The 12,744-nt window shown below is 37.2% G+C and overlaps 1 long non-coding RNA gene across 1 annotated transcript in view; it reads right to left on the bottom strand.

Annotated features, from left to right (window-relative positions):
* Window positions 1-1,263: 1,263 nt before the first annotated feature.
* The window catches only part of LOC126458291 (uncharacterized), an 86,848-nt gene continuing 75,367 nt past the window's right edge, over window positions 1,264-12,744 (bottom strand). Inside the window, exon 3 of the long non-coding RNA XR_007585607.1 lies at window positions 1,264-1,423. This is a non-coding gene — a long non-coding RNA (uncharacterized LOC126458291). The remainder of the gene's footprint in view (window positions 1,424-12,744) is intronic.

A 12,744-nucleotide genomic window follows, 5' to 3' on the forward strand; every position in this document is an offset into this window, starting at 1 on the left:
ACCTTCTAGATGAAAGCAGTGTGATTGACTTATGTCATTCTTTTCATGGCTGGCAAAAGCTGCTGGGAAAATCTGCTGATGACAGTCAGGTATAGAAATGCATATCCTGTTGTGTATTATTCTGCTATTTGGAAGAATTTGTTACTGTAATGCTCTATGCTGTAGAGTCTAATTCAGCGTGCTGCGTGTGACGTTGTTGCAGCAGACTGCCCTAGAATCTTCGTTCAGCTCTCTGATATCACTGGAGACGTATTTTGGATTCAAGGAGCTATAGTACCACTTTTCTGTTCTGTTTCATCGATCGAACCCTTGTAGGAGCATGTACCTTTTTGAATCAGTTTAGGAGCAGTAGCCTGTCTCTAGACGACAGCCAGACAGAATTGACTCAGGGTTCAAATTCAGTTTGCCCCATTACTTATATGGTGCAAAACCCTTATAAAGGATACACAGCTGTAACAGTCAGATCATTAGAAATACGAAGTGCTGCCACTTGTCAATAATGTGAGAATATATGCATAAAAGGAACAAATCCTCTTGGAGAAGGAAGGCACTATTTCTTATTTCATGGAAACTGGAGAACAGCTTTCTCGGTATTGAATACGCAACCCTGAATCACGATAGTTGTATCCAAGAAATTAGTTCTTCTTCTTATAAAGCCATTCAGTTTTATAAATGCAACTGCTGCGCAAACATATCAATAAAAAGTCTGTTTTCAATAAATGTGTTGGTCTTACAAAGAGCGTGATCCCTATGGTCGACAAATTGCTGAGGAGTTAGGAGATCGACTTGTGTTACTAAAAATTTATGAAACTGTGTATAAGATACAGAGAGAGTGAGTGCAAGAACAGAAGCAAGCTGAGCGAGATGTCTAATAACATGCAGAGGAAACACAAAACGTTTTCTATAAAAAGGGGTCCCAGTATGCTATTCAGACTTCTCAGTACTTCACAAATCCTCTTAAGCCTGAAAGTGCTGCAATACAATACACAGCAAGATGATTAAGAGATCAGTGTTTTTCTTTCAGTCAAATGAGGCACAAATCAATTTTAATATTTTTATATCATGAGGGCAATACTAGGCTTTGTTTAAACTAGCGTTGGAATTGTCAGCGATATCTTTTTCCTCCTTCTGCTAGGTCATGAATTTGTTCTTTGTCCGTCAACTTTATTTGGTGTAATTTGTCTCTTGTTGTGGATGTCTCAGTTTCAGCTGCTGCATGAGCTATTCTTCTTTTCTTATTCTTACTGTCCGTTCTCAGCGTCTTAAGTTGTGTTGTCCATGGCTCCACAGTGACTTGCAGCAGAAACAGAGCCCCCACAGCGAAACGGGTTGCCTGCTTGTTCGTGTAAATGGCGAAGTGGCCGAATTTCGACTGCAGATGCCATTGTTTCCCATGACGCAGCAACAGATTCAGCCACAGCACCTGCAGGCAGTTTGAAGTGGGATGGAGAAAATAATGGATGAATTAGATTTGACTTTGAACTACTTAGATATGTTACTACAAGAAGAAGAGTATGAGAGGAAATGTTATTGTGACTCCCCAACAGGAGGCAGAAAAAGAAGATTAATAGTATTTTTGCGCCATGTGAAAGTGAAGACTGTTATAACATTTTGGTTAACAGGCATCTTTTAAATAACGAAGCTAAATTCAGATTTTACTTTAGTATGGTTTGTGCATATTTTGCAACCTACAGAAATAAAGTTTTCAACATTTTCAAGAAACCTATTATGAGAGCTGAAAAACTCGCAGTGACACTAGTTTCCTTCTCTAATCCACAAATTCTTGTCTAAAATTATTAAAATAAATTTGTTTCTCGTTATAACAGTTGTAATGATGTAACAACTCCTAACGTTTTTTACATATCATGGAATGTTATGTAGCTCCATATTTCTTATTAAGAGCGAATGTTCTCAGATAGTAATTGAACCTTTTCCAGTTACATACTGTCATATTTCTGCTTTAAGGTGAAGACAGCAAACCGTTTGGATGTTAGCTGTTTATTAATACCCTTGCATATTATGCAGGTAATACTACTGCATGTTGCTGATTCATTGTGGTAAGTCCTCATTTGCTCTTCCTCCATCATCAGGTTTATGGCAAGGAAGAATGAGAGAGAGAAAACTCAATACAAGTAGTATTCATTAAAATGGCTAGCTGCTTTTAAGAAACTTACAAAAAGTAGTAAAAAATCAAACAACACATTAATTTTATATTAAAAGGAAATACATCAGTCTGTCCTGACACACTCTTAAACTTCTCATTTTTGAGTTTTATGTCATCACTTAATTCCTAAATTCCATATGCATTTTTAACTCGACTAAAAGTGTGGTGGAGTGTTCTTGTAGTCATACCTATGCTCAGTATAAATAAATTTACATTATCTTTCTTCGTAGGCGCCCCCAGGTATTTTATTTCCAATCCTGTGGAAGTTTTCACCGCTCCAGTCTGTCTTTTTTTTAGCAATGTACCTTTGTTTATCTGCACAGAAGCTGTGTATTCATCTGAAACATTTAATGGAGCTTGTATCTCAATCTTGCCTCAGGCTCTTTCAGGTTAAGTGACATGGATTCAATTTCTGTATCGTCTCCAGAATCAGTCACAATGTCTGAAACAATACAGTCGTTCTTTTCTTCTAACTAAAGAATCAAATATTGGGATAGATCTGCAAAAAAAAATTTACTGTTGTGGTTCATCAAATGTATCGATACAATGCTTGCAGAAAGTTTAGGAAGACATCTAAATTTCATTGAATCCACCCGTGTCCTTCAGTAACAGCATTTCAGTCAGTGTTTTACATGATGTTATTATAGATCTGAATTACGAGTCTATAGTTAAAATTTCACTGCTCTGTCTCGAATACTTTTGGAGATTTAATTATTTTCCTTTTTGTAAACAGAGCTAAAAAAATTCTGTTTTTCTGAATAACTGTTTTCTTCCTCTAAAATTGCTTGTTCTAATGCTATTAAATTTTCAATGCGATCTCATTGCATCATAGCAATCAAACAACAATAATAGAACAATATGGGAAAAAATCCTACTAATTTGATTATCTCTCCAACAAACTTACTTTTCCCCAGTAAATTCGGGGGCAAAATTGTCCCAATTCCCTGGTAACCATAGATTTGCAGCACTTTGACTAGACACCACAGCCAAACATAACAGATGCAACAATCGAACTCGATTTTGTTACTCCCAGCGTCAACAGCACCCCAAGCAGCCAGCAAGCAACACATTGAACACGATAACAGATGAGTCCAATTACAAACTTTTATATTGATTTGTAACATAGCTTTTTACAATAGTTTGTTTTTGTAGTGCCATAAAAATCGACAATAACTAAAAAATTACCCAAGAATTCTGATTGTTTAGTTTCCCAAAGACCCTGACAAATATGAAATGGTGCATTGCAGGACAGTTTATTTTTTACTATATTCTAATGTACAGACATTTACCTAATGATGTCACTTTCCTTTAATAACAAAAAATTGCTAATAAACACCAGAAGACCTGACTTTTCACAGAAAGATATTGTATATCTATCCAACAAAGCAAAGTTTTGTTCACTACACTTTCAGCCAAATCAGTTAATGTTGATCATGGGAAATCTTTATGGAATGTAATACCTATATTATTAAACATATAAAATAAGGTATCATAACTACAGCTTAAGGGAAAACCACAAAGACATGATAATAAATCGCCAATTTCCAAACACAGGAGAAACCCACGGTTTTGCTAAATGTGAGCCACAAACGGCAAGAGTCTTCAACACATTCGCAAAAGTAATTACATTTACACAAATATTCTTGTATTTGAAAGTCGAGTGAAGTGTAAGAAAGAGCTAACCATTGGACTCCATTAATAATTTTTAAGTGTGAAGGAAAGTGCCCATGACAATAACAATAGACATAAACAGAAAGATGTGCTTCTCATGCATGAAAGGTGTTTGTATTCTCTTGCTTTCAGCAGAATAAGCTGCAGATATCGATATATTCGAAAGTATTGCTTCATGAATTATTTGTAGCTTACATCACTGAATCAGTGTGATTTGGCTATTTTTAGATGTATTTCACCATTATTCATGTTCCTTGGCAACTTAGTAATGCATGGAACGCAAAAATATAATCACTATTCTGCTAATTAAAAACAAACATTATCCTTACAATGCAAGTGACCGACTGCTTTCTCACCGTTTGGAGCGCTAGTGTTGCTCTAGCTATCAAACGGTAACAACTTTTGCTCTAGGGCGTGTCGTGACCACGTAGTTAAAAAAAAAAGAAGGGGGTCGCATTACAGACCTACGCTGTATATTGTTTTGAAGCCTGAGTGGGCTTGGCCTACCGCCATTTTAAATAGCACAAAGCATTAGCAGACCTACGCTGTATATTGTTTTGAAGCCTGAGTGGGCTTGGCCTACCGCCATTTTAAATAGCACAAAGCATTAGCAGACTATTGTCTACGAGTGCTTCTTGTCTATTATTTCTGTCGTGTGCTCGCAACATATGTTTTAAATACTAAAATTATAGAGCCTACACAAATAACTTAGTGTCAGGAAGGTATGTTCGAACGTTTTTCTGTGCTTGAATGAGTATTTGCCCTGGCAATACGACACGTTCAGAGTGAGGTCATAGGAAATTGTCACCACGGTGAATTATGTGGGTATGAAAGAGGTGAACCTAATTTTTTGTGCTAATATAGGTGGCGGACGCCTCCTTCAAGTGTGCGACGTAATGCCACATCACTTCTTTTCTTACCTCCATGATCTTGACTGTATTTATTAGACTATGATAATACCACACACGTAATCGTGGAAGTAAAAGAAGAAAGGAGATGGTGCTATCGAGTTCCACTGTATGTTAATTTGAAGCCATAGTGGGTGGGGCCTGTCGCCATCTTAAATAACCCAAAACATTTGCAGACTACTGTTTACGATTGCTTCTTGTTCATTATTTCTCTCATGTGTATGCAACAGTTATTTTAAATAATGAAAATTACAGTGTTTACATGAATAACACAATGCCAGGAAGACAATTTCGAACGTTATTCTGTTCTTGAATGCGTATTTGCTCTAGTAATACGACACATTTGGCCTTGTTAATATAATTTGTTTCTTGTTGATATATTCTGAATAACCAAGAAGAGGAGGATGTGATGTGGAACGGATGCATTCGTAATCCATTTAATTCCACTTTTAGTGTATTTTTATCGACAGCAAGTGGAACAGGAACTCCGAAAACAATGTTTGTTTGCTGATACCGCTTCTTGTTCGTTACATTTTCAGCTTTCTCCTGATATGCACAGCATTTTTAGCGTTAATGTTCGGTGAAAACTTACTGATGTGTTCTTCGTTAGCCCACAAACATGTGCAGTGAGGAAAGAAGCAAGTTATCTTGTGCTTGTCAACAAAATGAATGGTTGTTGAAAAGTCAAAGAAACAAGACTGCATAGAGCTAATACCTCCATGCAGAATAGAGTTCTTGTTTTATTAGATATCAGTACGTTAGTCTCACTGTACATCTCCACACTTTGAATCTTACCTATAATTCGTCATTCAGTATGTCACCAATAATAGCAGTTTACATGATTATATATATATATATATTCAGGGTGCTCCATTGATCGTGATTGGGCCAAACATCTCACGAAATAAGCGTCAAACGAAAGAACTACAAAGAACGAAACTTGTCTAGCTTGAAGGGGGGAACCACATTGCGCTATGGTTGGCCCAGTAGATGGCACTGCCATAGGTCGAACGGATATCAACTGCGTTTTTTTAAATAGGAACCCCCATTTTTATTACATATTCGTGTAGTACATAAAGAAATATGAATGTTTTAGTTAGACCACTTTTTCGCTTTGTGATAGATGGCGCTGTAATAGTCACAAACATATGGCTCACAATTTTAGATGAACAGTTGGTAACAGGTAGGTTTTTTAAATTAAGATACAGGTACGTTTGAACATTTTATTTCGGTTGTTTCAATGTGATACATGTATCTTTGTGAACTTTTCATTTCTGAGAATGCATGCAGTTACAGGGTGATTACCTGTAAATACCACATTAATGCAATAAATGCTCAAAATGATGTCTGTCAACTCAATGCATTTGGCAATATGTATAACGACATTCCTCTCAACAGCGAGTAGTTTGCCTTCCGTAATGTTCGCACATGCATTGACAATGCACTGGCGCATGTTGTCAGGCGTTGTCAGTGGATCACGATAGCAAATATCCTTTAACTTTCCCCACAGAAAGAAGTCCGGGGCCGTCAGATCCGGTGAGCGTACGGGCCATGGTATGGTGCTTCGACGACCAATCCACCTGTCATGAAATATGCTATTCAATACCGCTTCAACCGCAAGCGAGCTATGTGCCGGACATCCATCATTTGTTGCAGGTTGTGGATGACGTTTCACACATGCCTGAACACTTCCTGCTTCCATAAATAACGTAACTATCCGGCGAACGGTCCGAACACTTGGATGATGTCGTCCAAGATACCGAGCAGCATACGTAGCACACGCCCATTGGGCATTTTGCTCACAATAGCCATACATCAACACGATATCGACATTTTGCGCAATTGGTAAACGATCCATTTTAACACGGGTAATGTATCACGAAGCAAATACCGTCCGCACTGGTGGAATGTTGCGTGATACCACATACTTATACATTTGCGACTATTACAGCGCCATCTATCACAAAGCGAAAAAAGTGGTCCAACTAAAATATTCATATTTCTTTACGTACTACATGAATATGTAATTAAAAATGGGGGCTCCTATTTTAAAATATGGAATACTATAAACGTGATTAAGGGAATGGTCTCAAATATATAGGTCCCATTGACAGGATATTTTGCTTGAACATGTATGTAAGTCATTTTTTAGTATGATAGCCTTACTTGTGTAACATATAGGCCTACCTTTCCGACAACAGCCTATTTGCTTCTTTTCGCAGAATATTTCTAGTCAGCAACTCTATCAGTTTTTTCAGGAATAACCACAAATAGCACACTTGAAATACATGTCTACTTTGATCATCTGCTTCATTTCACCTTTGAGTTTTATTTTGATATTTTCGAAGTATATACACCTATACCACACTTTGTGATGTACCAATAGTTAGTTACGCAGTTAGTTTCATGTTCGATGTATTATTTGCATGATAAATCGTAATGATGCAGAATGAGTCATTTTATATTACCATCTTCTTTGTAATTAAAGACAGACAGATGTTAATAATTCCTACCTATCACCATTTAAACATTACAATAATAGGTAGTCTTCTGTGGAATAGGAGGAGTTGTCAAAGAGAAACGTTTTCAGTTTAGTTTCAAATTTTACTTTGTTGTTTGTCAGGCATTTTATATCACTGGTAAGTGATCAAAAGTTTTGGTTTCAGAATTGTGAATCCCCTTTTACGCTATAGACGACCTTAAGTGGCAAAGCGAATGTCATTTTTTCTTTTGTTGTTGTAATTATGTATATCATTGTTCTTGCTGAAGTGCAGTGGATTGTTTACAACAAACATCATGAGGGAATAAGTGTACTGCAAGGCAAACAGATTGCTACTCACATGGCGAGCAGCAGGCATGAACGACAGAGAGAGTTTTCTCGTCTGTTTTCAGCCAAAGACTTTTTCAGAAAGGAAGCAGAGCACATACACACATTCATACACACACAAACACACACACACACACACACACACACACACACACACACACACACACACACACACACACGCACGCACATACACACACACACACACACACACACACACACACACACACACACACACACACACACATGATCATCGCTGTTTCCAGCTGTTCTACTCAGAATTTTTTTAAAGAGGGGGAATGTTTGCAGTTAGGAAGGCAATGAAAAACACAGGAAAGAATAAAAGTAGATAGCACAACTATAACTGATATATAAAGAAGAAAATATTCCTTTCAACAGCTCCCCTTATGAATGAAATGTGATTCCTTTAAACTAAAGATTATGATCAATTCATTTACAACACCTGTAAACGACGCCATTTTGATGAAACAGCTGCGTCTCGACACAATCAAAGCACCATATGGTATTTTGGGATATGACTGACAGACATCCCAAACGATCGAAACTGTGCATGGGCACATCAGAGTGACATCATGCTGAAGTATCACCACTGTGAACCACGGGGGTACAGATCTGGTGAACCTAATATTTTGGACTATTTAAGATGGCGGACGTTAGCTTCAAGTTTGTGATGTAATGACAACTCCCTTCTTTTTTTACCTCCATGGCGCTAATACTGACCCCACGATTGTTTTCTCCTAAATATTGCCAATCAGGAAACGAATCTGATCAATCCTACCACCGAATTAATCAGGGAAAATTTTGCTTGAGAGGTCACAAAATGAGTAGGAACTTTTTTCATATGTTGCAATAGTATTTGTATGATTGCTATGCCACAATAAAATGGCAGTAACAATTTCACAGCTGTAGGAGAAGCAGTTTTCGAGAAAAGAAACGTTTTAGTCAGAAAACAGGATGTTTTAGTTCTGTTTACAAAGCGAAAAAAGCATTCTATCGTCCAAGGTGTCAGAGGTACAGCAGTGAAACTTTAAATGAAAACGCAAATCTAATAACATCATGTAAAATACTGACTGAAACGCTGATACTTTAAGGACACATGAGGATTCAAGGAAATTTAGATCTGTCCATAAATTTTCTGCAAGCCCTGGAACAGGCCAAATTTATTGTTCCCAGAGGCAAAGAAGCGAAAACTATTAGCAGATGAAAAGAGGATGCTTAAAACCAACAAATTCACTTATTGTCTTTCATGTTGGACTGTTCCAGGAAAACCTACTGACGTAATTCATTTCTTTGGTTTCACTGAGACATTTGATCCTGTTCCAAGCATTGTTTCTCTTCAATTTCTTCGACATGAGTCCTTAATGATTCTCCACATATTCTTGTAAATATCACTTAAAATGCCATGAAATATAAGTTTGTTAAAAATAAAAACTTACTAGTTAAATTAACTTTTTTCAGGTCTTTACCAACAGGTGGATCTTACTCATTTCTGGTCTTTTCCTTCCAAATATCTACAGAATGTCAGCAGAATTGTGAAAGAAGTACTGTCCGCATTTGTTCACAAACTATCTCCTATTTATTTCACAGTTCATTGAAAAGAAAAACTTTTGAGAAAAAACAAAGGAATTTTCGACCAAATGGCGGTTTTCCAACTGTCACACTGTCACACTACGATACCACATGCACATATAGTCACACTCACTTCCTCACGAAGGAGAATTTAACTGTTCTGTCCATAGCCCTGTTATAGCCTGGGTCCAAAATGGTGGTCGCCGCTATGTTGAAGGTACAGTACTTCTCTTGTTCAGCCTTTACTTTCTTCAGCGTGCCCCTACCATCTAGTGGTCAATACCTGAATTAAAGTCCTCAATGACGACAGAAAAGTTCACATTTTCATTTCCCATCCTATGAAGATACGTATGCAGAGCGGATATCTGCCATCAAGAGGAATATTTTGGTACTAGCAAGCTTTCTGTGGTAAGTTTATAAATTTATTTTTAAGCGTTGTGTTCATGTCTTGTGCATTTCTAAGTTTTCAGTCACTGACACATTCTCATTCTTCGTTTCTGGGATATTGCTTGGCGTGGTGTGGGTTGAGCTGCCACGCCAGCCACGGCTGGGTACGCCAGTGCGGCTACTACCTGCAACTGTGGCTGGCCTGCCCGTCTTTTGTCGCTCAGGTATACTGTGTGGCGACATGGCCAAAACTTGGCTGTACTGTCTAATATAAGGCTCCTATAATATGAGCTGAACTGTCCGCCATGTTTTCCCCAAACTATATGATACTGACACTTGTTTACATACGAGTCATGAGGCGAGTGGAGATTTCTAATTACATGTATTGAAGAATTCGTCGTAAGTATGGGTGGCTGCTCTACTGTGAACTGAACTAGCTATTGAAAAAATTGTTTTCTTGTGTTAGATTTCCTAGTGACCCTGAATGAAGAAAAAGATGGGCCACATACTGCCAGGAGACAATTGTGAATCAAGAAGAGCTCAGTTGTGTACTGTAAATATACATTAATAAAAGTAATTATAAACAAGAGACCAGTTGTATGCAGTTGCGTTACTTCCCAGTCGAAAACTGTGCTGAAACAGTTCGTCTCAAAATTTTTCGGTTCCTGTGATATTTTCGCAATTGGAAAAGTGCAGAGGAATATTTCTGATGTGTTTATACTTCTTATCATAAACAGACATACACAAAGAGAATAATACCTAACACAATTTCTTACGTAGGTACAGTACAAAGTGTGATAAGATATTTTTATAGCAGCAAGTAGCATATGGAGTCTGTTGATTTGCTCATTTTTACACTTTACTCGTCTTTGAAATACACGAATATTTTTGTACATGTAATTAATTTTGTTTCCAAAGCAAATATATTGAAAATTGTTGCCGTTTGTGGCTCAGTTGTACTAACAATTGTGGATTTGGTTTATTCTCTGCTGGGAAACAATTTTACTGCTTTTTGACGTTTTATTATGACGTCTGTACGGTTTCCCTTCAGCTCCAGGTGTGGTGGCTTATTTGGTACGTTAAATAATGTAGGTATTACATTTCATATATGCACCCTAGGTTCCACATTCACTGATTTGGCTATAGTGTAACGAGCAACACTTCATGTTGTTGGATAGATATACGATGTGTTTCTGCTATAAGCCAGATCTTCTAGTATTTGTTGGGAAATTTTTGTTATTAAACGAAAACGACATTCTTCAATAAGTTTCTGTGCGCTACAAGAAAATCGTAAATGAACTGTCCTGCAATCTATCGTTTCATACCTGCTATGGTCTGTAAGAAATTAAAGAATGAGGAATGTAGTTTTATTTTTTCAGTTATTGTCGATTTTTATGGCACTACATACGCTCCCTGTTGCAAAAACTATGACACAAATCAATATAAAGGATTTCGTACTCAGAAATGTCACTTGCTGGCCTCTTGGCGTGTTGCTATCGCAGTGGGTAACAAAAACGAGAGGGAGCGTCGCTACTGTTATGTTAGAGGGTCAGCCGCCTCTGTTTCCCAAGATGTTGTCCCAGTCACAGCGACCAGTCGCCAATGGGATGGAGAGAAGAACAGTCCAATTGGAATGACGCTACTTAGATATTTTACTATATGAAAAAGAAGATGAGAAGGTATTGTTATTGTGATCCCTCAACAGGAAGAACAAGAAGATTAATAGTACTTTTGCAGCTTATGATGGTGAAGATTTTATACAATCTTCTAAATGACACAAAATTCAGACTCTATTTTAAATTAAATGTCAATCAGTTACAGCGTATTTGGCAATTTACAGAAAGTAATAGGCAGAGAAAAACGTGCAAATGGTTCAAGAAGCCCATCAGTGCAGTTGGAAAACTCTCGGTGACTCTTATTTTCTTCTCTATTCAACAAATTTTTGTCTAAAATTATTTAAAATAAAATTTTTCTCTTAGTCACAACTGAAATGGTATAATAACTCATAATGTTCTTACACATCATCGAACGTGAAGTAATTCTCAAGTTCTTATTAAGAGCATCTGTTTTCAGATAGTAATTGAACCTCTTCCTGTTATATCCTGTCACATTTTTCATTTACGGTGAAAACAGTCAACTATTAGGAAAATAGCTATTTATTGACATTCTTCTACATAGTACTGAATGACTATAATAGGAGTCCTTATTTATGTTTCCACCATAGACAGACTTACAGCAACAACTAAAATCCAGTGAAACCACATTTAAAAGTTTATCTCCTTCTACTTTGTTTGCACTTGAACATTGTATATTCTGTACTTCTTCGAGTTTGCATCCAAAGTTACCTCACATTCATGTTTTACTCTTATACATTTTCGCATCCTTATGCGATTATTTTTACTCTCTAGGTCCAGTCCCTCCCACCTTTCTCTGTCTATCTCCTCTTTCCCCCATCCTCCTCTGATCCGGAGTCTTGTTTATTGTTGTTTCAAATTCAGATTATGTAGTAGTATTCTAACCTGAAGCTGATAGGCCATAAATACAACTTTTGTGTTTTCTGTAAAAACAGACTGTAAGAAAGAAAACAAAACAGCACATTGTTGTGTATATAATTTTTGTTATATATATATATGTAATCAGAGACCATATACATATGTGGGAGAAACAATTTGTCTAATGGTTTAAATGCTGAAAACTGCCTGCAAGAAAGAAAAGAATGCCACTCACTTTCACAGCAGAGCATTTTCTTCCGTGCAATCAGTTTTAAAAGAAAAGTTGTACATTGTCCTTTAAAAAGTACAGTCCATGTCTGTCTGAATGTTTATTAGATCATAATGTCAGAATTGAAAGCAGTCAGAAGTTTTCGAGATTTTTGATAACATAGTTTCACAGTTATATTGTATATATTCTACGTCTGTCAGAACATTTATTAGAGTACCATATAAGAATTTAAATTTTTCGAAATTTTTGCTAACAATCTTTCTCTGTTATACACTCCTGGAAATGGAAAAAAGAACACATTGACACCGGTGTGTCAGACCCACCATACTTGCTCCGGACACTGCGAGAGGGCTGTACAAGCAATGATCACACGCACGGCACAGCGGACACACCAGGAACCGCGGTGTTGGCCGTCGAATGGCGCTAGCTGCGCAGCATTTGTGCACCGCCGCTGTCAGTGTCAGCCAGTTTGCCGTGGC

The sequence above is a fragment of the Schistocerca serialis genome, chromosome 1 (assembly GCF_023864345.2).
Source record: "Schistocerca serialis cubense isolate TAMUIC-IGC-003099 chromosome 1, iqSchSeri2.2, whole genome shotgun sequence".
Lineage (NCBI taxonomy): Eukaryota > Metazoa > Arthropoda > Insecta > Orthoptera > Acrididae > Schistocerca > Schistocerca serialis.